Below are 27,154 nucleotides of genomic sequence, written 5' to 3'. Positions count from 1 at the left end.
GTCAAAATATAATAGCGGGATTTCTATAAGAGATAGTTTTCTAAAAGCTTCCACATCTTCCTTGCATTTTAGGTGACACGTGCTAGCAACTTTTCAATTACTTTATCGTAGTGCTTATCATTATCTGACCTATTTGAAAGAATCTTACGACCATATTTCAGCACTTCACGTAAATTGCATCTGACAACGGCTGTCAAACAGAAATGGCAGAAAATGTTCGCGTAAACATTACCAAGCGTCTTTCGCTTTTCATCTGTTTGCAGAAAACAAGAAAGTTAATGCTGCTGCTGCTGCTTCTTTTAGCAGCTCACTTCTTTGGAAGTGGTTCGAAAAAGTGACGTTTTGCCTCTATGATGCTTTGAAAACAGCACATACATAGGATGTCATGCGCTTTCGGTAGCCAAAGCACTGCAATGGCCGTCGGAAGTTGATGAAGTAATTGGCATAGACGCTTGCACGCTACATAGTATTTCTTATATTCGGTCAGTAGGTTACAGCCGGGTTTCTAGGATGTAAATGTGTAAATTGAGCAATTTCAACAGAGCTCAACAAAGTGTACTCACTGTAAGCAGTTTTGTGAACTTTTTACTTATGTTATGAATTGTGTAGTTGTTCTGTAGTTCATTTTATCATTCACAGCTATAAATCGAACGAGTCCGCGGGAAGGAAACGAAACATTTTTGAGATCGAGCATAAATCAGTAGAGCCAATGCTCGCGGCTAAGAGAGAGAACTACATAAAAAAAATCAAGATATCATTCTAGATTTTCAACGCACTCGTTCGATCGATGCTATCAACAAAACGCGGCTCAACTGAAAATGGAAATCCGGCTGACTCGAGCTGACTGCAGGGTGTCTGTCTGTATAGAAAACGAAACATGTTTCCATATTTATAAGTGGTGCACTTAGCTCGATCCAGCTCGAGATGATGGAGCCGACTTTGTGATACCTTAAACGAGGGAGGAGAAAAATCTTGGCAGATTATTACAACGATTCTTGAAGCCTTTATTTAGTTAATACGATCTGACGCGCAATGACGATGATGAGGATGCTGGAGATGATGTTGCTCATGCTGGTGATGATAATGGATGACGATTGTCTGCCCGCGGCTAACTGACGGCCCCCTGAAATGTCGGGTGTTGAGGGAACGAGGAGGTTTGAAAAAGATTTAATAAGATGCCTGCATTTTAAATATGCTAATTGAACGGATTGAGTCTGTTGATGTGTTGATAGCTCGGGCGCTTTTGGTGTCTACTAGCAAACGGGTTGTTTTACACCGAGATTTGTGTTTGTTATTGCAAGTCATTCTGTTATAGGGCAATAAAAGTAGGAGCATAGCATAGAATGAATCCGTTTTCAACATTTTACCGATTTTATTTACTTTTTAAGTTATTGACCAAACAGTGTATAAACATGAAAGGTATTTTTTACGAACAAAAAATCTCTATCCGAAATTTGTCACATTTCAGGAAAGACTGATCTATCGAATAACAGTTCCTGGAGGGATCTTCGAAGATTTCCGCCATTTATGACATATTAAATCTGATAATACACTACAAAAAGGAACACAATATTTTTAAAAGAATATTTTTTCAATTACGCTTAGCGTCATGAACAGTACAATGAAGAGAAACTTAATGAATCTTTAAACCAAATGAAACATTTTTCTTGTTTGAGCTAAGTATTTACTGTTATTCAAACACAGAAGAAAGTTTTGTCTCTCTGCCTATGGACCCTGAAGGTACTTTTCCGGCCATTCAATCCAAGGCTCCAGCATTCGAGGTTCATTGAACTATACAGTTTCAATATTTATCCATGCTCCCGGACAAGTCATCCTGATAAGATGTTCAAACGGAATCATGACAGGAGGGAGAAAGAAGCAAACAAGAGAAACATTTTTGCTTGGCAAGATACTGAGCAACACATGTTGAGCAAATATATGTTTGTAAACGCTTCCGTGAATTTGATGAACAGTGAATTCATTCATTCATTGCATTCGGAAAAATAAACATGTTTTCACTAATTCAAAGTAACGAGACTCGAGGTAGCCAGGCTTCTTTGAGGTTTACTTCTGGATTGGATACTTGTCGACACGTTTTAAAGCAAGTTCACTGGTGTTGGGAAAAAGTGGTAGAAATTTGGACATTTTGAAAATTTTACCATGCAAAAATGTTTTCAAGATCTTTGGACTTTGTATTTTTTGACAGCACTGTTTCTATTTCAGCCGTAAGTGATAGACATATTGCTATTTTTGCATCACAGCATGCGAAACTACAACACGTGTTGTTAAAAAACTTGAAAGCCACAGTTCTTGAAAATGATTTTGCATGGCAAAATTATCAAAATGTGCAAAAAGTGACAAAATTTTTACCACTTTTTCCCAACACCAGTGAACTTGCTCTAACGTTTGACTAACCGTATATTTCGAAGAACATCACAAGAAGTTGTTTTAAGATCTAATGAAATCTTGAACCTGCGAATAAATTCTTACATAAAACTTTAACAAACCAGTAACTAAATGTGTTTGAACATATAACTCCACCAGTTACTTAATTATTCCCATAATTAAATTCATTACATTGCCTAATACCAAATACGGTTGTGAACTAATAGAAAAGTGAAAGTATTTGCCCGGCCAGCCACCCAAAACGAAGATTTCTCGAAACAATTGATTGATAGCGAGAAAAAAAACAAAACGACTTGAACCTTTCCTTTTATAAAGTTCAGGTGTCGCCCCCGTGACGAAAATCCGAAAACCACTTGATCATCATCGCCCGTGACAACGGTGCTGTTGGCTATCCAAAATTTAATCTGCAGTTATGGGGTAACGATATCTCACTTCACGAAACAAAAAAACGTCGACAACCTCCGCAATTGGTTCACCGATTTGGATGCTGCCCGTGTCGAGGGCGTTGTGGCGTTGCGGAAGAAAGTTTAGTTCCTAAATTTAACAAGGAAAAGTTGAGTTGATCCGATTAGTATAGAGAGACAACTCGTGGAGTACCAAAAAAAATTAAATGAATAATTAAAATGATCTTACGACTAAGTTAATACCTTGAAGTATGATTGGTCCAGGCTGACAAACTAAAGAGGTTGTGTGTTTAAGACACTACTCTGTATTTAGTTTTGACATAGAACTACGATAGTCTGTCTTGTGTTGTATCTCTTTAATTACCATCAGTTTACAAAATTTATAAAAAAAAAATCGTGAATTTCATTAACTGACTCAAAGTTTTAATGTAACATCGGGCGCTGAATCCGAAAATGAGATTCATAAAAATCTCAGTAGAACAGTTTTTGAGTAATGCTCAAAATATGATTTTTTTTTTCTAAGACAAAATATATACAGGGTCAGAAATTCTTACACTCAGGCAAATTCTTATTATAATTTTCATAAGATGCGTCTTATGAACCGCTTTTTAGAGTGTAAAATTGTTTTTCATAAGAATCTTATGAAATTCTTTCAGTTTTCATAATAATATCGTATGAAAAATAGAAGAAACGGCATTGTGAAAAAATAATGAACACATTCACTCAATCTATCAGTAATTTTTCCATCGTCGCGTCGTACGGAGTTATTGAGTTTTTTTTGATAGTTAGAAGTGATTTTCTAAGTGGTAAATTTGAGTAAGAGTTTATTTTTTATGACGCTGAAAACATTTGTGAATTAAAATACTTTTTCATTCACTTACTTTTCAGAAAATCACCGGCAAGATGTACAAGGTCAAAGGACCGGATGAGGAAGAAGAATTGTGTTGGATGGAACCGGGTGATTATGTGCTTATGTGTGTGACCATAATATAGTTTCGATCAAATATGCCGAAAAAATAAAATAAAAGTTTTATCCATCAACTTTCTTGAACTATTTACATTAAACATGACATTTCCTGTTTTCATAAGACTCTCTTATGAAAAACAAAAAAAGCTCATTGGAGAAGGTGTTCATCTGAAGAATTCATTCGCGTCATAAAACAATCTTTCTTTTTTATGAATTTCAATGATTTCTCTTATGGCGCCACTTCATAAAAGAATCTTATGGCATACTTAATAGTATTTTTCTGAGTGTATAAGCGCGCACATATGTGTCTGAGGTGATAATTAGAAGCTTGGATCAACTATAGACACTATAATTTCATATAGTCTGGCAAAGAGAATGACGGGAGCCAATCGAACTGTCATTCGCGGAGCCAATCGAGCAAACTTTCTAAATATTGGAAAATCATGGTTGAAGTATTGTGATTCACAAAGTTTTTCTGGCTTTTTGATAACATCAACTAAAGTTATTTAGCATAATTTTCACTATTTTTTCATCTATAAATCATAATATAGTTTTCAACAGCGATTTCCAGTTGAATTGACTAAAATAGCATGTAATTTACAAATCTGAGAAACTATTTTTTATTTTGCATCTGGAGAGAGTTATGAAGAGCTTGAACATTATCGTAGAATGCTCGATTGGCTCCGCGCGAATGACAGTTCGATTGGCTCCCGTCATTCTCTTTGCCAGACTATATGAAATTATAGTGTCTATAGGATCAACCCATAAAGACATAAGCTGGCTCGGAGGAACCTTGGATAAGATGTTTTTTTATATAATATATTTATTTGAAACGGCTCATTCCGTTAAGTTTTAAGGAGCCAAATCCGTTTTTAGTTTTTTTACAATGGTCTGCTAAGCTTAACACTTTTTTAGAAGAAAGAAGAATGATAGGAATGCGAAATATGAAAATAAAAAGAATTACAGACGTAGATCGATAGCTTTTAGAAAAAGGTAGATTTCGAACATGTAGTCCAAATCTTTCACAGCGAGCACGTCCCTCACTGGAACGTTGGGTGGTTTTCCTCGGGCCCGAAGGGAGTTTAATAAATTCGTTCTGGCGACAAGATGGACCTCACACGACCAAACAATATGCTCGATGTCATGGTAACCTTGGCTGCAACTACACAAATTGCTGCCAGCAATATCAAAACGATAGAGTACCGCGTTTAAGGAATAATGATTGAACATGAAACGGGAAAATATACGATTAAAATCCCGACTCAGATCCAACCTATTAAACCAGGGTTTAAGGCTAACCTTTGGGATAATCGAGTGGAGCCACCGACCCAGCTCATCCTCGTCCCATTTGCGCTGCCAATTGACAAGAGAATTTCTCCTAACCAAAAAATAAAACTCATTGAAGACAATTTCACGCTGATACGTGTCGCCTTCCATCGCTCCTACATTTGCTAGAGAGTCTGCCTTCTCATTACCCATTATAGAGCAATGCGAAGGGACCCAAACAAAGGTGATGGCGAAGCTACGTTTTGATAAAGCAGTCAGAATATCCCGAATCTTTCCGAGGAAATACGGTGAGTTCTTTCCTGGCATTATCGAACGGATTGCTTCAACAGAGCTGAGACTATCCGTGACAATATAGTAGTGTTCAACCGGTTGTGAGGCTACGCTGTCAAGAGCCCAATGGATAGCCGCCAACTCAGCGATATACACCGAGCATGGAGCTTGAAGACTGTACGAGGCATTATAAATTTGGTTGAACACTCCAGTAGTTGCTTCGAATCTCTTCAAAGAGGTAACGCAGAAGAAGTACCTACAGAAGTTTGCAGTTCAAACTTTTTCGGAAGTCGAGGACCTATGCGAAGCGGTGGATCCGAAAGCGGAATCGGTTGGGACAGTGGAAGCGGTTCACCCGGTGAATGACACAAGAAAGCCCGAGGCAAAATAATCTTGTTCTTGGAACCCGTGAATTAATTATCACGTGCGGGAAGCAGTTACAGCTCGGTAGGTGTGGAAAAAGCTTTGCGATGCCTTCGATGAGACTGGTCTCAAGCTGTACAAGCCGACCAGATGATATCCAAGTGTCACAAATTGACTGAAATTGGTTTCCCAATTCCGGAGAAGTTTGTCAGTGTGCTGTTGCTAGCTGGTTTGCCGGAAAGTTTTCAACCAATGGTCATGGAATTTAAGAATTCCGGAACACCGATAACTGGAGATTCGTTCAAGACCATTTTACTGCAGGAGGAGTCGTTGCCAGGGAACAAAACAGCACTGGTAGCCAAGAAGCGTTTCGACAAGAAAAACGGTTACCATGTCAACGACAAACAGAAAAATGGGCATTCCAAGCTGAAGTGTCATCGTTGCAATAAAGCAGGCCGTAGTGCAAAATTCTGTCCTGCGACGAAGAAAAGCGGCGAGGCGGTTTAGACGGTGCTGTCTGCTTTTCCCCTGGAAAGACACCTGGTTGGCACCTTGCGTTGTGCGCAACAGTGCACATGATGAACAGGGTGGAGGTGTAGGTAGAAGTGCAAAGCTCTCATGGAACGGTGGTTGCAGCTAGCAACGGTTCGATGCAAATCAAGGCCATCGGAACGACGAAGCTGGTGTCGAGAGAAGCTAACTGCGGTTCCGGTCCATGTTGTTCAGTCAGTTCATTCCAGAACTTCTTGTTTTGTTGCGCAGGGCTTAAGTCAGTACTTTGGTCCGACAAAATATATTCCGCACATTGATGGCGGTGGCCGCGAGACGAAAGATGGCGGTGGTACATTTCGACATTAAAACGGCTTTTCTTTACAGCGACCTTGAGGAGGAGCTGTATATGAGACAACCGTGTGGGTTCACCGTGAAGGGCAGCGAAGGCAAGGTCTGTCGTCTCCAGAAAAGTCTGTACGGACCGAAGCAGGCGGCTCGTTCCTTAAATCAGAAGGTGCACGACGTTTTGGAGAAATCTGGCTATCAACGGTGCAAATCAGACCTGGTGGTTGCCAAGATGATCGACATTATCATTGGAATACTTCGGAAGTCCTTCATATTGTGCGCTCTGGGTGATATCCACTATTTCCTAGGTCTAGAAATAGAAAAGAAAGGCGGAGATTATTTCCTGACCCAGCGTCGGTACATCAACGAGCTTATTATCGCTAGTGGTTTAGGCGATGCGAAGGTGTCCAAGGTTCCACTTGATCCAGGCTTCATCAAGCTCATTGGTAAAGGTGATCCATTTCCAGACAACAAGGAGTACCAGAAGCTTCTCTACGTCGCGCTCAACAGTGGGCCGGACATTGCGACTGCTGTTTCGATCCTGAGCCGGAAAACAAGCAGCCCATCCCAAGTCAACTGGACCGAGCTAAAACGTGTGGTGACCTCACCACAAAGGGATGATTCAATACCGATTTCGTTTATCCAACTGCAGTGGACTAGAAGGAGTTGTCGGCTACTCGCATGCGAATTGGGCCACGAATCGAGACGATCGAAAGTCTAACAGAGGCTTTGTTTTCGTGGTGCATGGTGGTACGGTGAGCTGGGCGTTCCGGAAACAATCCTGTGTTTCCCTCTCGGCGGCTGAAGCGGAATTTATCGCTCTCTTACGGGCTACACAAGAAGCATTGTGGCTGAAGCAACTGATGACCGATTTGAACGAGGATGTGAAAGCTGTCTCGTCGATATTTGGTGATAAAAAGGTAATCAAAGTGCTTTTAAGATCATCGAATCGGAAAAGTTTAGCAGCAGGACCAAGCACATTGCTTCTCGAATTCAATTCACCAGTGACGAGAATGCAAGGCGAAATATCATGTATCTACTGTCCATCAGAAAACATGATAGCAGATACTTTGAAAAAAAAACCTCTACCGGGTATAAGAATAGAGTAAGCTTAGTAGAGTTAGCTAAGGAGTTAGGTCTGATTGCTTTCGTCTAAGAGGAGTGTTAAAGTTGAGACGAAAACCAATCACAGCAATCTTATTTTTAATTTTTCATAGCAATCATGTTTTTTCCGAAATTTACTATGAAAACAACTTCTAGATTGTTAACTCTATCCATTCGTTAATAAACTGTTAAACCTGTAACAAGTGTGTTCAGTTAGTAGTATTTGTTCATTAAGACGAAATTATTCGTCGGCTTCAGTTGCCAGAAAACTTGACTGGGATAAGACAGAAGCATAATTACCATAATGTTAAATTATTTAACCCAAGCACTTGTCTGTCACCGATGGCAATTCGATAGCTCTGTTCAGTGACTCGTTTGTTAATTGCAATTTATCGGACACCCCGTAAGCAAAAGGCTTCAAGTATCCGTTGTTGTCGCATTAATTTGACATCGTCTCTGTGCCGTGACCGAAAGTGAAGATAGATCGAGCCCAATAAATCAACCCACTCAAGGTGTATGACAAAAGCACTCATAGTTTAATTCCACATAAATCTACCCCATGGTAGGTAATGCATCAAAAAAGGACCAACTTGAAACTATGATAGCTGGCAGCTACTGCACCTGGACCAGCTCGCTCCGGGTTCGGAATCTTAAAAGCGCTACAACCGTCACCGTCAGACCGCAACAATTTGACGAACGAGGAAGGAAGGAAGGTGGCGCATAGTGATTAACACTTCAACATTTGCATCCATCCGACCGACCGAGCGACTTCAGCATGCAGGCAGGGACTTCATCAGGTGGTCCAGCGAAAGATGCAAATGCATTTTGAGCGAGGTGCAGGTCCGGTCAAAGTGAGTCTCGTTTTTTAACACCCTCGCTCGATTCAGCAAACCGGCTCCAGTTGAACATTGGGTCTGGGTCCGAGCGAAAAAAAAATGTAGGTCTCTAGCTAGGTGTCTTGTGACTGTGAGTGTGAAGGTGCCGGCCTAGATCAAAGAGAATCGATCGCCTCGAGGAAAATTCGCTTTGGCTTTTCGATGCACTGACTCTGATGCACACGTTTGGACCAATGATGGGAGTTTGCGGGGAGAGCTGTGCTGGCCGATAAGTATCTTCGATCAGCCCTTCGGGAACTTCAGCTCGGAAGGCGGTCTTTGAGAATTTCTGTTGCTGAAGCCTTCTACTGAGGATGTTGTGATGTTAGAGTTTACGACATAAAGTGGTGAGTCATGCCGCCATAAGCCGTTAAGCTCTGTCTTCGGAAGATGCGCTTCGGGTGTTTTATTTTTCCGAATAAACCTAAAATCTCTTTTTAATGATTTTTTCTTTATTGTTTTTGATGAACTGTTGCAGATCAACTTGAATTCCACGGAACAGCAGCTCGAAATTTAACTGATTCAAAATAAACTGCTATTCGGCAAACAGAAATGACTTTAAAACGATGATAATAGAAAGTAAATCAGGCCTTGGATTGGGAGGACGTGAAAAATGTTTCTTCTGGTGTCAAAATTATGAATTGTTTGAATTTTCGATTTCGATATGAAATTAAATGTTAAGTGGTATTGTAAGTGAAACTAGTCTCGTTGTTGGATGTCCAAGGCCAGGAACCTGTTATCTTTAATACGGTCGATTTTCCGGAAAAATCTTCATTGAACAAAAGGGAAGCGAGCAGCTAAGTTTTCTTTAGTTTTCAATTTATTCCTAGAAGTTATACAATTATAAGTAGCAATCACAAAATTTACTCAAACAACATTATCGGATTTCGGTACAAAAACCTTTTTTGGAAGAGTTAATGGGTAACTTTTAAGTCGTTTGATTGGTAATCACGTCAAGGAGTCTATTCAAAAAAAATGCAACACCTTTTTTTGTGATTAACTTTTGAATGCATGGATGGAAATTGATAAAATTTTCAGTGAAGCTACCTAGTAATGTAATATTTACGTGTAAAAAATGTGGTGACAATCAGTCAAGTGATTTTTGAGATAGCGTGCAAAATTGAAGTTCATTGACAAAATTTTTGGGCAGAATCGAGAAAAGTCCAGAATTGTTCCAGTGGGAGACCCGAAAACAGCTGGAAATCATTTATTCGACCAAAATTCACATGGTAAATCGTTTAAGAATCGTAGAGAATCCAATAGTAAGCTAAAATTTCTATAAAGGTGAAGATGATTGATTCCATTAAGTGAGAGAAATGCGAGAGGTTTTTTCAAGCTCGTCCGAAAATATAAATAGAGGAAGTGATAAAAAAGTCAAATTTTTCTGACTGGTTCGTCAAGCTGGCAGGTTTCCAACCAGAATTCTATCATTAACAAGTCCCGCCTGTATTTCCCGAAGCTAAACAAGGAGAAAAAATTGAAAAATTTAAATGTCTAATACTTGAGGAGGCTAACGATCTGTGGAAACTGCAAATTACTCAGTCTTTCATAACGATAGACACGATGAATGACTAGAAATATAAAGAAGACTGCCCCCAAATGGGACCACTTTCTCTGAAAAGCACACCAATAAGTCTCACAAGATTTATAATCAATTTGAGTTGGATCTGAAATCGTGATGAAAGGTCAAATACGTTGTTTTTGTGCCGAAAGGGGACAATCGGCTAAATTTGTTTTAACTTCGACCAAATTCAAAATTTTGAGTTATTTTTGAAGGTCAAGCTTCAGGAAACAGAAAACGTAATCAAAAATAGCTTTGATTTGAAAAAAAGGTTCGGGTATATTTAGGTATATTCATCAAAAATCAAGAAAAAAAACTTCTACACTTTTTATTTTTCATCAAAATTAATCAGCAGATGTTAAATTGTATTTTAGGCATTCAAAAAGCTTTCCATGATTGTTTTTATGAAACTCGTTAAAAAATTTTAATTAATAAAAATTTACAACACAATTTGTTTTTTTAAGTTTGATTTGAGAATGAGAATCAGAATAATCCGGGAAAAATCGAGGTTTTTGCAAATCCTTTGAGTTATGGGATGTATTTTTTTTTTAGATTTTGTCATTTTTTACTTTTTGCAATTTTTCAAGTTTTTATATAATTTTTTTGTAAATTTTGCCTTTTTGTCATTTTTTCGTTTTGGTTAAAAACTCGGTGTATTTTATCATTGCCAGGTCATTTATGAATAGCACTGAGAAAAGCAGTCCTAAGTGACTTCCTTGGGGTCTTCAGATGGAATTTGCTAGATCAATACTCATTCAGCAAAAAAAATTGCTAACTGCTTGTATGCTGGTAAGTTTTTGAAGAGTTTGAACCCTTAAACTATAAATAAACTTGAACTAGTTCTCTAATGTGTAATGAAAATTTTCATGAATATTTAAACAATATCGCCGATTCATATTGTGTTTTTTTTTCATATTTTTTACCTCAATTCACCAAGGAAAATAGTTTAACATGGTTACCTGAAAAGATAAAAAAGAAAAAAAATAAACAAACGATTTTCACAAATGTTAAGAAAAATAAACAAAAAAACGTTATTGAGTTAAGATTAATCTATGAAGCAGTGAAATAAAGAATGAAATTATCTGGAAATTAATACACTATTAAAACACTAGCTACATCGAAATATCCTGACGAAAGAGAAACATAAGTTTTTGGCCACAATTGCATCTGCAACATACCACGATGGATGCAATCGCCCCCGCCTACTACATAAGCATGTACGTAGGCCCATTGAGGAATTCAAACTTCTCTAGACCAAAGGTGATCGTTCGTTGGTTTCATTCATTGAGTCGCGTTCGGGCCGATCGAAGGAACCGGTTCTGATTGCCAGATTATTCGGTAAGCCACACAAACGAACGCCTACTCAATTCCGGCGCATGTTTCCCTCCATCAGGTTTTAGGTTGGTATTTCACTTGGATGGATTAAATGTGTTTGAAAGCAATTTATGCTGAACGTTTTCAGGTGTTCTGACAAGGGTAAAAAGATACAGTTAAGCTAGAAGTTCATGAATTGAAATAATTTGCTCGTTATTAATATTTAAAATTTCAATCAACTTTAACCATCTACCTAGTCATTTTGAACAAACATGCTTTTTGTAGGATGACGTTAGGGCAATTCTGCGAGGAGTACTACTCCTCCCAAAAGTCACGTTCATCGACGAGGGCCATTCGTAAATGTCATCCTGCCGTTTCAGACAGTATACCATCCTATGAATTCGAAAGAACCGGCTCCATCAACCGGAAAATGGGTCACAGACCGCCTCGTGCATTTCCACAACATTCAACAGGCCGATCATTCCTGGGTGTACGGTCGTTTTTCAAGTAAATTTGCAAAAAATATGCAATTGTTGTCTTGCCCGAGTTCAGTTCAAATTGCAGCTTTTTTCTTTCTTGCGGATCAAACGGCCCGATCTGTTGTACCTTTATTTAGAAGGTATATCTTGGTGCTTTTAAATTCAGGATCTATAGCCGGAGCCGCTGAAACCAGGCCGTGTAGAAAGATTAATGCCTACCAGCTTACCTAACTATGACATTTATAAGTGACAATCTAACCCGCTAAAATTCATATAACGATCTTGTGATATTGATTAGCTGGATGGTTAAAAGACATGTATCAGGTAACAAACATTTTTATGGTAACCAAACACAAACCGCTGCTCTACTATAGTTGAAATAAATCAGTTACGCTATAATTACTGACACTTTTTGACGATTTCTCAGTCAAAATCACCCAAAAGAGGGAAGCTAATTATTCGGCCTGTATAAACATGATCATCATCGCTAACTACCGAAAAATAAACGCTGGCAAAAGTCGAGTTAGCTCAACTATTTATTTTTTTATTCAGCCAGCCAGCCACCGATATTATACAACTTCCATTCCAACTCAAAATGTATACCTACCAAGAGGAATCTGCCCAGAAAGCAAGAGAAGCCGACCGTTGAAAACCGACATTATTCGCCCTTTAAAGCTTGCGCTTTGATCGCCAAAAGCAGATAAGTGATTTCGAGGCTAAGTTAGCTTTTGTTGAGCTAAAACCGAGAAAATGCTGTTACAATTATCTCCACCTCAGGTAGGTGTGTGCAATTGAATTCCAGATTACGTTGCCGTGAGAAATTTTCTATAGAAGAGAAACGGCTTCCTATTCGGCAAAGATTAACAGGATTGGTTCATGGGAGATTGTCATTCTTTTGCTGGTGTTAAAGATCCATGGTCTAAATATTGGTTCTTCATATAAATCTATCAAAACTCAAAAAGGTCTAGTAAGGTCTTGACAAATGACAAAAATGGTAATATGAATGACAAATACGACAAAAATGACAAAATCACAAAATGACAAAAATAACAAAAAAGACAAAAATGACAAAAATGACAAAAATGACAAAAATAACACAAATGACAAAAATGACAAAAATGAAAAAAATGACAAAAATGACACAAACGACAAAAATGACAAAAATGACAAAACTGACAAAAATGACAAAAATGACAAAAATGACAAAAATGACAAACGACAAAAATGACAAAAATGACAAAACTGACAAAACTGACAAAAATGACAAAAATGACAAAAAAAAACAAAAATGACAAAACTACAAACATTACCAAAAATTACAAATATGACAAAAATGACAAAAAAGACAAAAATGCCAAAACTGACAAAAATGACAAAAAAGACAAACATGACAAAAATGACAAAAATGGCGAAAATAACCAAATTGACCAAAATAACAGAAATGCTAAAAATGACAAAAAGCCAAAAAAGACAAAAATGGCAAAAATGACAAAAATGACAAAAATGACAAAAATGACAAAAATGAAAAAAAAACCAAATTGACCAAAATAACAGAAATGATAAATATGACAAAAATTACCAAAATTACAAAAATTACCAAATTGACCAAAAACAACAGAAATGAAAAAAATGACAAAAATGACAAAAATGACAAAACAGACAAAAAATGACAAAACTGACAAAAATCACAAAAATGACAAATATGCCAAAAACGAACAAAATGACATAAATGACAAAAATGACAAAAATGACAAAAATCACAAAAATGACAAAAAAGACAAAAATGACAAAAATGACAAAAATGACAAAAATGACAAAAATGACAAAATGACAAAAATGACAAAAATGACAAAAATGACAAAAATGACAAAATGACAAAAATGACAAAAATGACAAAAATGACAAAAATGACAAAAATGACAAAAATGAAAAAAAAAGACAAAAATGACAAAAATGACAAAAATGACAAAAATGACAAAAATTAAAAAATAACAAAAATGACAATAATGACAAAAATGACAAAAATGACAAAAATTAAAAAATAACAAAAATGACAATAATGACAAAAATAACAAAAATGTCAAAAATGACAAAAATGACAAAAATGACAAAAATGACAAAAATGACAAAAATGACAAAAATGACAAAAATGACAAAAATGACAAAAATGACAAAAGTGACAAAAATGACAAAAATGACAAAAATGACAAAAATGACAAAAATGACAAAAATGACAAAAATGACAAAAATGACAAAAATGACAAAAATGACAAAAATGACAAAAATGACCAAAATGACCAAAATGACAAAAATGACCAAAATGACAAAAATGACAAAAAAGACAAAAATGCCAAAACTGACAAAAATGACAAAAAAGACAAACATGACAAAAATGACAAAAATGGCGAAAATAACCAAATTGACCAAAATAACAGAAATGTTAAAAATGACAAAAAGCCAAAAAAGACAAAAATGGCAAAAATGACAAAAATGACAAAAATGACAAAAATGACAAAAATGAAAAAAAAAACCAAATTGACCAAAATAACAGAAATGATAAATATGACAAAAATTACCAAAATTACAAAAATTACCAAATTGACCAAAAACAACAGAAATGAAAAAAATGACAAAAATGACAAAAATGACAAAAATGACAAAAATGACAAAAATGACAAAAATGACAAAAATGACAAAAATGACAAAAATGACAAAAATGACAAAAATGACAAAAATGACAAAAATGACAAAAATGACAAAAATGACAAAAATGACAAAAATGACAAAAATGACAAAAATGACAAAATGACAAAAATGACAAAAACGACAAAAATGACAAAAATGACAAAAATGACAAAAATGACAAAAATGACAAAAAAAGACAAAAATGACAAAAATGACAAAAATGACAAAAATGACAAAAATTAAAAAATAACAAAAATGACAATAATGACAAAAATAACAAAAATGTCAAAAATGACAAAAATGACAAAAATGACAAAAATCACAAAAATGACAAAAATGACAAAAATGACTAAAATGACAAAAATGACAAAAATGACAAAAGTGACAAAAATGACAAAAATGACAAAAATGACAAAAATGACAAAAATGACAAAAATGACAAAAATGACAAAAATGACAAAAATGACAAAAATGACAAAAGTAACAAAAATGACAAAAATGACAAAAATGACAAAAATGACAAAAATGACAAAAATGACAAAAATGACAAAAATGACAAAAATGACAAAAATGACAAAAATGACAAAAATGACAAAAATGACAAAAATGACAAAAATGACAAAAATGACAAAAATGACAAAAATGACAAAAATGACAAAAATGACAAAAATGACAAAAATGACAAAAATGACAAAAATGACAAAAATGACAAAAATGACAAAAATGACAAAAATGACAAAAATGACAAAAATGACAAAAATTACAAAAATGACAAAAATGACAAAAATGACAAAAGTGACAAAAATGACAAAAATGACAAAAATGACAAAAATGACAAAAATGACAAAAATGACAAAAATGACAAAAATGACAAAAATGACAAAAATGACAAAAATGACAAAAATGACAAAAATGACAAAAATGACAAAAAAAGACAAAAATGACAAAAATGACAAAAATGACAAAAATGACAAAAATGACAAAAATGACAAAAATGACAAAAATGACAAAAATGACAAAAATGACAAAAATGACAAAAATGACAAAAATGACAAAAATGATAAAAATGATAAAAATGACAAAAATGACAAAAATGACAAAAATGACAAAAATGACAAAAATGACAAAAATGACAAAAATGACAAAAATGACAAAAATGACAAAAATGACAAAAATGACAAAAATGACAAAAATGACAAAAATGGCAAAAATGACAAAAATGACAAAAATGACAAAAATGACAAAAATGACAAAAATGACAAAAATGACAAAAATGACAAAAATGACAAAAATGACAAAAATGACAAAAATGACAAAAATGACAAAAATGACAAAAATGACAAAAATGACTAAAATGGCAAAATTGGCAAAAAGGACAAAAATGACAAAAATGACAAAAATGACAAAAATGACAAAAATGACAAAAATGACAAAAATGACAAAAATGACAAAAATGACAAAAATGACAAAAATGACAAAAATGACAAAAATGACAAAAATGTCAAAAATGACAAAAATGACAAAAATGACAAAAATGACAAAAATGACAAAAATGACAAAAATGACAAAAATGACAAAAATGACAAAAATGACAAAAATGACAAAAATGACAAAAATGACAAAAATGACAAAAATGACAAAAATGACAAAAATGACAAAAATGACAAAAATGACAAAAATGACAAAAATGACAAAAATGACAAAAATGACAAAAATGACAAAAATGACAAAAATGACAAAAATGACAAAAATGACAAAAATGACAAAAATGACAAAAATGACAAAAATGACAAAAATGACAAAAATGACAAAAATGACAAAAATGACAAAAATGACAAAAATGACAAAAATGACAAAAATGACAAAAATGACAAAAATGACAAAAATGACAAAAATGACAAAAATGACAAAAATGACAAAAATGACAAAAATGACAAAAATGACAAAAATGACAAAAATGACAAAAATGACAAAAATGACAAAAATGACAAAAATGACAAAAATGACAAAAATGACAAAAATGACAAAAATGACAAAAATGACAAAAATGACAAAAATGACAAAAATGGCAAAAATGACAAAAATGACAAAAATGACCAAAATGACCAAAATGACAAAAATGACAAAAATGACAAAAATGACAAAAATGACAAAAATGACAAAAATGACAAAAATGACAAAAATGACAAAAATGACAAAAATGACAAAAATGACAAAAATGACAAAAATGACAAAAATGACAAAAATGACAAAAATGACAAAAATGACAAAAATGACAACAATGACAAAAATGACAAAAATGAAAAATATTACAAAAATGACAAAAATGACAAAGATGACAAAAATTACAAAAATGACAAAAATGACAAAAATGACAAAAATGACAAAAAAAAGACAAAAATTACAAAAATGACAATAATGACAAAAATGACAAAAATTACAAAACTTACAAAAATAACAAACACATTTGTCATTTTTGACATTTTGTCATTTTTGTCATTTTTGTCATTTTTGTCATTTTTGTCAATTTTGTCATTTTTGTCATTTTTGTCATTTTTGTCATTTTTGTCATTTTGTCATTTTTGTCATTTTTGTCATTTTTGTCATTTTTGTCATTTTTGTCATTTCTGTCATTTTTGTCATTTTTGTCTTTTTTCATTTCTGTCATTTTTGTCATTTTTGTCATTTTTGTCATTTTTGTCATTTTTGTCATTTTTGTCATTTTTGTCATTTTTGTCATTTTTGTCATTTTTGTCATTTTTGTCATTTTTGTCATTTTTGTCATTTTTGTCATTTTTGTCATTTTTGTCATTTTTGTCATTTTTGTCATTTTTGTCATTTTTGTCATTTTTGTCATTTTTGTCATTTTTGTCATTTTTGTCATTTTTGTCATTTTTGTCATTTTTGTCATTTTTGTCATTTTTGTCATTTTTGTCATTTTTGTCATTTTTGTCATTTTTGTCATTTTTGTCATTTTTGTCATTTTTGTCATTTTTGTCATTTTTGTTATTGTTGTCATTTTTGTCATTGTTGTCATTTTTGTCATTTTTGTCATTTTTGTCATTTTTGTCATTTTTGTCATTTTTATCATTTTTATCATTTTTGTCACATTTGACATTTTTGTCATTTTTGTCATTTTTGTCATTTTGGTCATTTTTGTCATTTTTGTCATTTTAGTCATTTTTGTAATTTTTGTCATTTTTGTCATTTTTGTCATTTGTGTCATTTTTGTCATTTTTGTAATTTTTGTAATTTTTGTAATTTTTGTAATTTTTGTTTTTTTTTGTCATTTTTGTCATTTTTGTCATTTTTGTCATTTTTGTCATTTTTGTCATTTTTGTCATTTTTGTCATTTTTGTCATTTTTGTCATTTTTGTCATTTTTGTCATTTTTGTCATTTTTGTCATTTTTGTCATTTTTGTCATTTTTGTCATTTTTGTCATTTTTGTCATTTTTGTCATTTTTGTCATTTTTGTCATTTTTTGTCATTTTTGTCATTTTTGTCATTTTTGTCATTTTTGTCATTTTTGTCATTTTTGTCATTTTTGTCATTTTTGTCATTTTTGTCATTTTTGTCATTTTTGTCATTTTTGTCATTTTTGTCATTTTTGCCATTTTTGTCATTTTTGCAATTTTTGTAATTTTTGTAATTTTTGTAATTTTTGTAATTTTTGTAATTTTTGTAATTTTTGTAATTTTTGTAATTTTTGTATTTTTTTAATTTTTGTCATTTTTGTCATTTTTGTCATTTTTGTCATTTTTGTCATTTTTGTCATTTTTGTCATTTTTGTCATTTTTGTCATTTTTGTCATTTTTGTCATTTTTGTCATTTTTGTCATTTTTGTCATTTTTGTCATTTTTGTCATTTTTGTCATTTTTGTCATTTTTGTCATTTTTGTCATTTTTGTCATTTTTGTCATTTTTGTCATTTTTGTTATTGTTGTCATTTTTGTCATTGTTGTCATTTTTGTCATTTTTGTCATTTTTGTCATTTTTGGCATTTTTGTCATTTTTGTCATTTTTATCATTTTTATCATTTTTGTCACATTTGACATTTTTGTCATTTTTGTCATTTTTGTCATTTTGGTCATTTTTGTCATTTTTGTCATTTTAGTCATTTTTGTAATTTTTGTCATTTTTGTCATTTTTGTCATTTGTGTCATTTTTGTCATTTTTGTAATTTTTGTAATTTTTGTAATTTTTGTAATTTTTGTTTTTTTTGTCATTTTTGTCATTTTTGTCATTTTTGTCATTTTTGTCATTTTTGTCATTTTTGTCATTTTTGTCATTTTTGTCATTTTTGTCATTTTTGTCATTTTTGTCATTTTTGTCATTTTTGTCATTTTTGTCATTTTTGTCATTTTTGTCATTTTTGTCATTTTTGTCATTTTTGTCATTTTTTGTCATTTTTGTCATTTTTGTCATTTTTGTCATTTTTGTCATTTTTGTCATTTTTGTCATTTTTGTCATTTTTGTCATTTTTGTCATTTTTGTCATTTTTGTCATTTTTGTCATTTTTGCCATTTTTGTCATTTTTGCAATTTTTGTAATTTTTGTAATTTTTGTAATTTTTGTAATTTTTGTAATTTTTGTAATTTTTGTATTTTTTTAATTTTTGTAATTTTTGTAATTTTTGTATTTTTTGTAATTTTTGTAATTTTTGTATTTTTTGTAATTTTTGTAATTCTTGTAATTTTTGTAATTTTTGTCATTTTTGCAATTTTTGCAATTTTTGTAATTTTTGTATTTTTTTAATTTTTGTAATTTTTGTAATTTTTGTAATTTTTGTAATTTTTGTAATTTTTGTAAATTTTGTAGTTTTTGTAATTTTTGTAATTCGTGTAATTTTTGTAATTTTTGTAGTTTTTGTCATTTTTGTTATTTTTGTCATTTTTGTCATTTTTGTCATTTTTGTCATTTTTGTCATTTTTGTCATTTTTGTCATTTTTGTCATTTTTGTCATTTTTGTCATTTTTGTCATTTTTGTCATTTTTGTCATTTTTGTCATTTTTGTCATTTTTGTCATTTTTGTCATTTTTGTCATTTTTGTCATTTTTGTCATTTTTGTCATTTTTGTCATTTTTGTCATTTTTGTCATTTTTGTCATTTTTGTCATTTTTGTCATTTTTGTCATTTTTGTCATTTTTGTCATTTTTGTCATTTTTGTCATTTTTGTCATTTTTGTCATTTTTGTCATTTTTGTCATTTTTGTCATTTTTGTCATTTTTGTCATTTTTGTCATTTTTGTCATTTTTGTCATTTTTGTCATTTTTGTCATTTTTGTCATTTTTGTCATTTTTGTCATTTTTGTCATTTTTGTCATTTTTGTCATTTTTGTCATTTTTGTTATTTTTTTTATTCTTGCCCTTTTTTTTTTATTTTTTGTCGTTTTTGATATTTTTGTAATTCTGTTCATTTCTGTCATTTTTGAGTCATTTTTGTTTCATTTTTGTGTCATTTTTGTGTCATTTTTGTGTCATTTTTGTGTCATTTTTGTCAGTTTTTGTCAGTTTTTTTTATTTCTGTCATTTTTTTTGAGAAAAAAATGCATTTGTAAATCTTTTTTTTTTATAAATTGTCTGTTTGAGAATATTTGTCGTTTTCATGAATTTTACACTTTTGTCGTTATTTCTTTGCACGTTTTCATCTTTCTTGACAGTTAACGCATTTTAATATTTCGCTAAGGTGATGTAATTAAATCTTTCTACCGTTAAAAAAAAGAATTGTCTCTAAACTGTTAACCAATTATTTTAAGTTCATTCTGCCGCCCAATTCCGTTAGAATTAAACAAACAAGCTAGATGTTGTTCCTTCATAGGAACAGAAAAAAAATTATTTCTGATTTAAAAAAAACACGCTACTTAAGCAGCGAAATTATAATCTTTATTCGGTGGTAGTATATTGGGTGAGCTGTTGTTTTTTAAACGCGGTTGGAAAAAACAAATTCAAACGAAAATTTGTCAAAAAAAAATTATTCAGCCAACATCAAACGAGTCGCAATCTAGAAACAGAAAACGGCAGTCTTTTCGACAGAACATAAAACGCTAAATCGAACCTTAATCAGAATGTAAATTTCGTGCACTGCTCTGAAGCAACCAGTCAATTCAGTAGGTAAATACAAGTTCTTGAACCGATGCCTACTATGCTTATCAAAGGTCGTTGCGCACGGCAGTCAAAGCAGTATTTAGTTGTTCATTCACGTCACGTTTTTGGGGAGAGGGGGGTAGCAGCGTTATGCTAAGCTGTAGAAGTAGAACGAAACCAAGCTGTGATCTGCATTATTCAACGATCAACGATCTTTTCGTCTGTTTTCCTCAACCGGTCGCTGCTGGTCGGAGAAAGCAAAACTTAAAAATTTCGCAAATAGGCAAAACCGTGATTGGATTACGCTGTGCGCACCCATCTGAAGTAAATAATCATTTAGCCAACAAAAGTTAGAGCAACCGGGCCATTTTACTGGCAAATTTTGACACACCGTAGATATTGGGTTTGGCCTACTTTCGAGGATCAATATTTCCACAGCAAACAGGCAACAAGTTTCGCTCGATCAAGTGCCTAAGGGTGAGCCAGCTGTTGATTGAAGAAGAGGTTGTTTGTGTATTTTTGGTTTTGTTTTACCCAGTAAAGCTCAATCGAAGAAAAAATGAAAACAAGTTTTTTCAGCAAACTGTTGCTGCCCTGCGTAAGTTGATACTTCGCCCGTTCTATCGATCGACCACGTTCCGGAAGAGAGTTCGCATAACAAACAACAAATACAACTCGACAGTGGACCCGGTGGTGTTTTCAAATTCTGAGAACCAAGCAGGCGTCCCGTTGATTGTTGTCGGTGTGTTTGGGTTTGTTTTGTGAATGAAATAAGGGCCCAGGCAATGTTGTGATGATGCCATTAATGACACATAGGCATATGTACTACATAAATTTCGAAAAATCACCTCGAACAGATCAATACAAGATACTACTAGAACATTCACATTAAATCAACAATAGCACAATAGTTAACAGATTTTTGTCGAGGAACTGGAAAATGACCTTCGGCAGTATAATTTCCTTAGGTCGTATACGAAATCAGTTTATTTAATGGTTGGAAGCTCAGCGGCACGACACTCAAACAGCGCGTTATCGCTTCGAAGCGCCCTGACCTTTAATAAAGTATCAAATTCACAAAATTGTTCTAGGTTGTTTTTTCGTTCGAATAATTTGGCTTATTATAAACAATTGCTCCTAGACGCTTGTTTCAAACTTTACCATTTTCGTCCGAACAATTGTGCATTATGCGAGTATTTTAACGCAGCAACCATGGACGATCTTGGAAGCTGTCAAAAGCTTTGCGGTCGCAAGAACAGAACCAGAAGCCAACCGCCAACACCGCAAAACAAAGGGAAAAAACAGTGTAAAAAAAGACCGGCCCAGAATGAAACCGTTTAGCCACGCTTAGCCGCAGCTCAGTCACCAGAACCAGTCAGACAGTGTAAGTCAGTCCCAGGCTCGAGAACTCTCTCAGGCAGGCGCGGGGGTAGCTAACTATATACGATTGTTTCAGAGTGAAATCGGATACCAACGGGATTGAAGTCGGCGGAAACGCAGTTGGAGTTTCACCACCATTCACACCAGAACGATCTCTCGTTAATGGGCTAAGCTAACCCTATAGGGGCTTTTTAATTGAGAAACCCGTCACATGAACAAAATTATGAAGCTCGATTCACTTAACAGTTATTGGAGGATTGTTCTAGGATTGATAACTGTCACATCAAAAAGTGGCAGTTATAATTTTGCATTTCGCTAAGTAAGGGTTTCGCGAGATTTACTTCTTGGAAAGTTCAAATGAAGGTAGTATGGCAACTTCAGTGCGTTTGGCGTGCTTTGACATATTGATAGCCGACGTATTTTCCACGGAACCTTTAGTGAACTTTTCAGTTCGTACGACATCAATTTGAAACTTTTCAGCACCTTGGAAAGCTGTGTTTTTTTTTTCACTAACGTGGCGGATTTTAAACGTACATTTACTGCAAATGAAGCATCCTTCTGTTTTCTAATCGAGCGTGGCTCTGTTCTGCTGAATAGCCTTTTTTTCAGCTTCATTACAAGAACTAGAAGTACCAAAAATGAGTTATTAGTTATTCATCTAACATGTACGATGACAAAGATAAAATATTGGCTCTGTAAGACATATTTTAGAATAGGTGTTAACCCGATAATTTTGACAAAAACATAAAAATAATTAAAAAGCAAATATGACACAAAATAAACGATCATTATCGGTAAAATTTTCAAAAATTATACCGGCAAAAATTGGTTAAAAAAATACAGAACTGAAAAAAATTATGAAACGAAAATATTATTTAAAGACCAAACCGACAAACAAGAAAAAAGAATCCAGCGAAAATGAATAAAGTATAAAAAATAATAAAAAAGACACAACATAGAAAAATAATAAATCTAAATGACCAAATTGACAAAAAAATGATAGACAAAAATGACAAAATCGAAAAGAAATTTAAAAAAAAAGTATGATAAAATTGACAAAAACATAAATGACATAATATTAGAAGGATAAAAAAAGACAAGAATGACAAATAGGACACAAACGACCAATAGAACAAAAATTACACTTCGTTCATTCCAGACAAAACCTTCAAATTTGATGCTTTGGTTAAAAGAAAACAGGCGTGTTTTCAATGGCAAAAAAACACCAGTTTTCGAAATTCAATAAACCGCTTAGCAATTATCAATATTTTTTTAAAAATGTTTGAAATTCTAGGAGAAAACCTGAAAAAATTGATTCTACTTGTTTGTTTACATTTTTTGCAAATAAATAAAATAAATAAATAAACAAAGATTCTTCTGGCATCTTGAATCCAGCATTGTTGGATAATATTTAGGCCCAGGCATAGTTCACTCAATTGCAAAATGTTCAATTTAACTCAGTCGCAAAAGAACAAAATTGACAAAATTTTCACGAAATTTTACGAAATTCGCTAAATTGACAAAAGATAAACCAACCCGTCAATAATGACAAAGTTGACATAATGGGCAATTTGACAAAAATGATAATATTTACAAATTTTACAACATTGACAAAATTGATAAATTTAACAATATTGACAAAATGGGTAAATTTGACGAAAATTACAAAAATGACAAAACTTACAAAATTCACAAATATGCCAAAAATGACAAAAGTGACAGAAATACCAAAAATGACAAAAATGAAAAAAAAATAAACAGAAATGAATGAAATGACATAAATCAAAAAATGATAAAAATATCAAAAACAACAAAAATAACTAAAATGACCAAAATTACAATCCTTACCAAAAAAAAGATCAAAATTACAAAATTGAATTAGTTCGCAAAATTGACTATTAACAATGATGTTCTGAATAGGATCATCCCACGCAAGCGGAGACGCCTCAACACAACCAAACTTCCGTGGTGGTCTTCTGAACTTCGTCATCTTCGAAATATTGTACGCAAGGCTCGAAAGCGTTTTCTACGATCCAAGTCCCAAGAAAGTCTAAACACAACTATTGCCGAGCCGCATCATTTCGAAGCTACATCGACCGAATGGAATTAAACCTAAAGGACAACCCATCTAGTTGTGAAGAACCGCAAGTTAAGCAACTGTATACCTGAGCAAATGAAGTACCTCGAATTGTCCGCTGATTCTATTGAGGAATCGGCCAATCTGTTTGCCGACTTCTTCAGCAGCGTGAACAATCCCAATTCACCTGAGCTTTCTGATGCGAGAAGACAGCGTATTCCTACGCATGACATTACGCTACCATCCATTAACATTACGCAACGTGATGTCCTATCTGAGCTGGAAAGCTGAACGTCAAAAAAGGTTCTGGAACTGATATTCTACCACCAGTATTCTTGAGGGAATGTGCAGAATCATTGAAGCTGCCTATCTGTCTGCTTTTCAATCGTTCTCTTCACGAACGGAGGTTTCCTGCGGTATGGAAGACCGCCTCGATAACTCCGATACATAAATCCGGTTGTCGTAATTCCGTGGAAAATTACCGAGGAATTTCAATCCTGTGTTGCATAGCCAAAGTCTTTGAGAGCATGGTTCACTCGGTGCTCGATAACGCCACTCGTCACTTGATCTCTGACTATCAACACGGATTTGTTAAGAAGCGATCCAGAGTATCGAACCTGATGTGTTACACCAACTTCCTATCAACCGAAATCGAGAAGCGTCGACAAGTGGATGCAGTCTACTTTGACTTCAGTAAGGCTTTCGACAAAGTTCCTCATCGACTTGTCATTGAAAAGCTGGTTCACATGGGTCTTCCCCTTGGTGAACGAATGGCTTCAATCGTATTTGACCGATCGAAAAGCGTCTATCAAGATCAATACATCACGTTCGCGTATTTTTAATTTGACCTCAGGTGTCCCGCAAGGCAGTATTCTAGGCCCTTTGATATTTGTTCTTTTTGTTAACGAACCGGCTCTCCGTCTGAAATCCTGTATGCTGCTATATGCTGATGATCTTAGAATCTACAAAATAATCTCATCGGTTCTAGATTGCCACGCTCTTCAATCTGACATCGACGAGCTTCTTCTGCGGTGCTCCGAAAATGGGATGCAGTTGAACATAAAAAATGCAAGTCGCCGTCAGTCCAATGTCTGCTTCGAGTATAATATCAACGGTACCAGCATCGATCAAGTCAGCTCCATGAATGATCTGGGCGTCATCGTTGATAAAAAACTAACTTTCAGCGATCATATCAGTGCCATCACAGCGAAGGCTTTCTCTGTTCTTGGATTCGTAAGGCGCAATTCACAATCCTTTCAGGATGTATACAGTAGTATACACTCTTAAAGCTGTGTACTATTATCCGGACAATCTGCAAATTTTTTTATATAAGTATTTTTATTTTTCAGTTACCGGTCTGGGCTGAAATGCATCGAAATTTGAATCAACGATTCACCTTTTAAATCTCGTTTCCATATGCTAGAGTATGATTGTTTTGCATCACGCGTTCGTTAATTTAAAAATTCCATCCATCCAAACATTAATTTTTATGATTTCAGCTAGTAGTTTTTTGTAGATTTTTTCACCCCTAAATTATGCAGCACCCTTATGCTTTTTCATTAAAAATATTGTTGACAAACAAAATGTAATGTTTAATTCGAACAAAAGCCAAAATTATTGCAATTGGGGCTTTAAGTGTTCTGACATTACATATACATATATCAAAAACAAAGTTTGTTACAACCTTCTTTTTTTTCTTAGATGAAAATCGCATGTTTTTGCAAATTTAAAAATAACTGGCGAAACCAATAAACTCTCTGACTACGTCAATTTGATGTCCCAACAACCTTAAAACTTTTGATGTACAAGCGGTATAAATATCTGTGGAGTGAAAAGTGTTGCATGATGCCCCAGTTGACGGTATTCTTTAAATTTATATTTGGTTGATTTTGAGATTACCATATGCTGAGACTCCAAAAAGAGTATGTTAAGATTATTCATATTAAAAAAAAAATTAGAAACGGTATCATACAGGATATTCCAGGGACCAGGTATTCAAAAATCGACAATGAGATGCAAATGATGTAATTTATATGATTTTTTTATAAATACTTTTACACTAAAAAAATTTCAAATTTTCAGATTAAATTCCGTTCATTTGAAATTATTTAATCGTAATTTTATGGATTAGAATTTGGAAATCCCAAGGTATCATTTGTATCATTATTTTGTGTCATATGATAGAATTTATAGTCTGTAAGAAAGGCAACAATCCACTGTCAAGTGTATTAAATCGGGTTTTTGATTTTGCGTCTTCATCTCGATGCTCTCCGAGAAGATATTTGTTCCGCTTTTCTTGTGTAGGACGCACCGGATTTCATGTTCATGTACTTTTCATCTATTCAATCAGAACGGAAATCGAATTTCAGGGGCTGCCCTAAGCAAAGTTAGCAAGATTAAATACGTCAGCAGCAGGCATCGGTCGTGGTATTGTTCTTGTCATCGGAAATAGATCATGCTTGTGATCGGTTATTGATCATCTTCTTGCTGTGACACTTGACGTTGAGGAATCTTATGTTTATCACCCTTATTCTTGTTTACGGCGTATCTGTCGTTCGATCGAACGGATACTTTCGATCGAGTTCGAAAAAGCTATTCTTGTTTTCGTTCGAATGCGATACGTTCGATATTGGTGTTGCCCGATCAAATTCGAAATTTTTGAGCAGCAAGCTACGTCAAAATGACATTTGTCGTCATGTATTTTCCGGGTTTTCGGGTCTCGAAAAATTCATACGTCGGTCAGTGGCGGAAATACTTCCGAAAAAATGGTTTTAGGTCGTGTGCTGAGGGTCGTGCAACTGAGGGACATCGGAACGCGCGATAAAGTGTTGAAATCAGCAGCCGAGAGACTGAGAGCAGCAGCCGAGAGACAGCTGGCAACTTTCGAATTTTCAGATCTGGTCCGACATCGAATCTGTTCATTCAGGAGCTGTTCGCACCTGTTCGTTTCCGAACGGAAGAAGCTATTCCAATGCCTATCGGTGATATGGTGTTTAAAAATCTGATACTACCGTCGGAAGTGCTCCTCCCCGCTGGGTCTCGGTCGTCATCAGGAAGGGATA

General features: G+C 33.8%; 1 protein-coding gene across 6 annotated transcripts in view; it reads right to left on the bottom strand.

The window, feature by feature from the left end:
• LOC129743797 (uncharacterized) overlaps nucleotides 1–27,154 on the bottom strand; it is an 83,206-nt gene that overhangs the window by 14,524 nt on the left and 41,528 nt on the right. The window contains exon 2 of one of the 6 annotated variants that reach the window (XR_008736693.1): nucleotides 10,884–11,033. The exons of the other annotated variants lie outside the window; for them this stretch is intronic. The gene's annotated coding sequence lies outside the window, so the exon portion shown is untranslated. Of the gene's footprint in view, nucleotides 1–10,883; nucleotides 11,034–27,154 lie in introns of those variants that run through there. 6 annotated transcript variants of the gene reach the window in all.

This window comes from Uranotaenia lowii, chromosome 1 (genome assembly GCF_029784155.1).
Source record: "Uranotaenia lowii strain MFRU-FL chromosome 1, ASM2978415v1, whole genome shotgun sequence".
Classification (NCBI taxonomy): Eukaryota; Metazoa; Arthropoda; class Insecta; order Diptera; family Culicidae; genus Uranotaenia; species Uranotaenia lowii.
Note: the sequence above shows the minus strand (reverse complement) of the source record. Positions and strands in the feature narration are given on the sequence as shown.